Below are 4,600 nucleotides of genomic sequence, written 5' to 3' on the forward strand. Positions count from 1 at the left end.
TTATGATTCTGGGATGACTTCTAACTCTTGATTTGGACACCTTACAGACATACTCATGTTGATTCTTGTAGGGCCTGTAGAGGCAAAGGGATTAGGAGGCATGGTTAACTTATCTCCTTCTCCCTCCAACATTTGAACCACAATCTTCATAGAAGGACAATCCACTGGGTGCCACTAGATGCACCAGAGTCCCACAATTTCTAGTTTCTTTGCAATTTTAGCATCTCCATTATCCCCAACATAGAATCGTAGATCTTCCTTTTCCTCTAACAAATTGTAGATCCATTCTGAAAAATATATTTGGCTAGTGTTCTGGTTACATCCACTTTTTTCCTACCTCCAACCATTTCAAGCAACAGTATTCCAAAACTATAAACATCTAACTTGTAAGACACACTCCCAAAGTTCCTAGAGAACACTTCGGGTGCAATGTAACTCATGGTCCCCCTAGCTGTGGTCATCAACACTACACTCTAATCCTTTGCACACAACTTGGCTAAACCAAAATTAGAAATTTTTGGATTAAAATTTTGGTCTAGCAAAACATTTTGAGGTTTAATATCAAAATGTAGGATTCGTTGATCACATCCTTGGTGAAGATATTCAATTCCTTTTGCTATGCCGAGTGCAATGTGTTGTAGCTTTTCCTAATGAAGGAAATGGTTAGAATCTACTGAGGAAATGAACTTCTCTAGTGAATCATTTGGTAAAAACTCATAAACTAGAGCTCTTCTAAATCCATCGGCGCAAAAGCCAACCAAGCAAACCACATTAAAATTGGTGGATTCTACCCATTGTTCATACTTCATTTATGAATTCTTCTCCATTGCCCTTGGAACTAAGGGAATCAATTTCATACCGAAAATTGTACCGGTTTGGCCAGTGAAACGAAATATTTCAATATTGGTATACTGTTTCGGAATTACCGCTATTTTATAAAGAGTTCAAATTTAATAATGATTGAGTGTAAAAATCATGTTAGTAAAAGCCAAAGTGCACACAATTTATTAAACATATTTATAAATTATAATACGTCTCATTAAAATATCTTTTTTTTTTTTTAAAAAAAAACTCATTTAAATATCTTTGATCCTTAAGTTTTAGTTAAAATACTATCTTTTAAAATTCATTATACATTGATATTATTTTTAATTATTATTGTTAATAATACAAGGATTTTTTTAGATGACACATGGTTGTAGGTTTTGTTAATTAGTATTATAATAATAAATCCATTAGAAATTGATATATTTGGTAATTGGTGTACCGTAGTTGAAGTTAAGAATAAAATACATTAATAAGAAATAAATAAAAAACTTAATAAAAAGGAAGTTAAGATTGAATTCATCTTCACGTGAGTGGGTGTTAGACACGCAAAATAATAAAAAATATATATAAATTATTTTATTCAAATAAATTAATATAATAAAGTGGCTGAACTGCTGAAGTTAAAAGTAACATCTTAACCCCAAAAAAAAAAAACAAAAAAAAAAAAAGTAACATTAGGTAAAGCTATCAAGCACATAAAACAAAAGGCACAAAAGAAAAGAAACTGAAAAGACAAACTAAAACAAAACAAAAGCCAAGAACTGAAGAAAGATGGGTTATTTAACGAAGAAGAAGAAGTGGGAGGAGAAGAAGATTGGCAAAATGGGATTCTGCCATTTCAGCAACGTGGTGGTGACTTTCTGGCTGCGGCAGCAGCATGGTGAGATACTGTAAGTTAATATGTTACTGAAAGAGGAGAGAGATACTAGATCTGAAAATTTTTCTTTCTATTTGATCTGAAAGTCATGTTCCGGTTCGATATGATTTTTTTGGCTGAAGCATGATATTTCGTCCGGTACAGCCGAAACAACCCGGTATGACCGGTATTTGAACCGGAACGAAACACGTGTTTATGTACCGTTTTAAGCTCCAGTAAGGAATATATTGGCCGGTACAGTACGATACCGACTCCCCTGCTTGGAACTATTCAGGATGTTCACAACAACATGGATTTCATTCAAAAGCTTTCCTTTGAACACTGTTCCATTGGCTCCTTGTCCTAACTTCTCTATAAATTGATTTGTAATCCTTTTAACATCATTATATGAGTACCTTGTGGCTTGAGAGCTCTGTAATCCTCCAAAAAAATTTCAATCTTTGCTTGATTTTCTTTTTCTATTGTGTCATAGCAATAGATACGATAGAGTCCATAACAAACTAGTGACAAAAGAAATGACCCTAAGGTGGAAACTATATGTTAAACGTATTCATGAGTCAAGAACAAAAAATAATTACAATTGTTTATTTCTAGGAATCTTAAATATATTATTTATTTTTTCTATTCTATCCTTAGATTTGAATGTGAACTACCAAGTCCTTAAAAAAAGGTATTCCTCTAAATAAATAATGAAAAACCAAATATAAACTATTAATTATGACAAATTTATTAAAATTATAGTCTAACATTTCAAAATGACAAGTACAATACAAAAATAACTAATTAAATTTTCAAATGTTTTTATTCTTAATAATAATTTTTAAAAGAGGAGTTTAAGGGGGAATCCGAATTCCCCTAGCATGTAATTCCCTAGTATGATTTGCAACCAAATGTGAGAATCTTTAAAAATTTATGAGAATTCTAAAACATTACCCCATAACAAACGCCACATTAGGAGAAAAATGATAAGGTGCTCTTATAGAATAGTGACGTAATACTCCCTTCTTTTACATGAATGATGGACTCCAATTTCAATCATGAATTTAATTAGGAAGATAAATTATTATATAAGATGATAAAGTACCACGTCATTGTACTACTCCTAAAACATTGAATAATTACCCTTATTAGTGAGGTAATATTGAGTTCGAACTTTGAGTTCATGTTTCACCTATAAGAGGTCTAATGTGCTAAGAGCATCCACATTAGTGGATACAAAATTCTCATCTATTTTACATGAAAAAACCTACTTTTTCTATTTTACACACTTATTTTTACAAAACATCCACATCAGTTTATCTATTCTACACATTTATTCAATAAAATATTCATTCTTTTACAATTTTTTTATTATTTCCTCCCTCACTGCCCCTTTCTCTCACAATTCCGTAGTCCGTCACTACCAACGATTACCCCACACCCAGCCACCATCATCACCACCCAGCCACCATCACCACCATCATCACCACCCAGCCACTATCATCACCACCCAACTAGCATCATCAAGGAAAACTCACTTAATCCGAAACTCATTCAATCCCAAACCCATTAATCACCCACCCAACTTGAAACCCAGTCAAGCCAAATCATCACCCACCCAATCAATGGCAAGATCATCAAAACCCATCAATGAACCAGAAAAACCAAGCTGGTTAAGATCAAAACCCACCGACCCACACCCACAATCAACCAAAAAAAAAAAACCAGCAACCAACAGATCAGAGCAAGATCAAGGTCTTTGTCCTAAGCAAGATCAATGTCTCACAGCACCGCCACCTCCTCGCGACGACCGCCGGCCTCAAGCTCAACCAAAAATGGATCAAAACCCACGATATTCTAGGCGACGGACGCATTGGAGAACCTCCTTCATGTTGTAGGTGATGGACTCGTCCGGCGACTCGGCTTACTCGACCTCGTTCTCATCGGCAGCGATGGCAATTGGCAAAAGCTAGAGGAAGAAAAATTGATGAGATGAGAGAAAGAGAGAGTTGTGTTGTGCGCTTGAGAGAGAGAGAGAGAGAGAGAGAGAGAGAGAGGTGAGAGTCAGGTAGAGAGGAGAGAGAGAAAATTATTAAGATATTAAATACACATGCTACAGTACCCGTGTAAATTTACACGGGTACTGCAGCAATGTGCATTTATATATGAGTTTACACCCATTGATGTGGGTGTTTTTTTGCTCAAAATGTGTAAAATTAGTGACTTTTTTTCCATTTTGCACATTTATGCATCAACCGATGTGGATGCTCTAAGTAATGGGTACTTTTCCTCAATTAATTAATTACCACACCTAAGCTAATCTTTTTAGCTAAATTTTGAGCTAATACCGTGAGGTTTGGTACCAACGGATGAGCTATACTAGCCTGTTCAAGTTCTTTTAAGCTAGACACAAGTAATTATTCAGTATTATGAAAATATAATCTATATTCCCTTCTATCACATAATAGTAAATTTTACTAATTAAATTTATGATTAGATTTACCATTCATATGAGAGAATGGTGCACCGGATTGCTCTACAAATAATTTTCCTTGTGAGACACGTAGACTTCCAAAATAATGTTCTTTTGGTTGGAGATAACGACACCTCATGACTGGTTGCAAGAAATTACCATCGAAGAGCATTTATAAACTGAGCTTGATAAATCAATACATGTTGGCTTGAAACGTGAAGGACTTGTGTGATTATAGAAGTGGAAATTGGGTAGAAATAATACAATACCTTTGCATTTGTCGTCTTTGTTGGGGTCGAAGCACTCAGATTTCAAATCAGTGCTATTATTCCTGAATCTACACTTCTTGCCTTTCTGTTCAGTGAGAATTTATAGACTTGGGTCAACCGTTGCTTCGGATGGACTTCATAAGACCATTTATTTTTTCTTTTACTTGGATTCAT

General features: G+C 34.5%; 1 pseudogene; it reads right to left on the reverse strand.

The window, feature by feature from the left end:
- LOC142609310 (rust resistance kinase Lr10-like) lies at nucleotides 1-4,600 on the reverse strand (annotated as a pseudogene).

This window comes from Castanea sativa, chromosome 9, assembly GCF_040712315.1.
Source record: "Castanea sativa cultivar Marrone di Chiusa Pesio chromosome 9, ASM4071231v1".
NCBI lineage: Eukaryota > Viridiplantae > Streptophyta > Magnoliopsida > Fagales > Fagaceae > Castanea > Castanea sativa.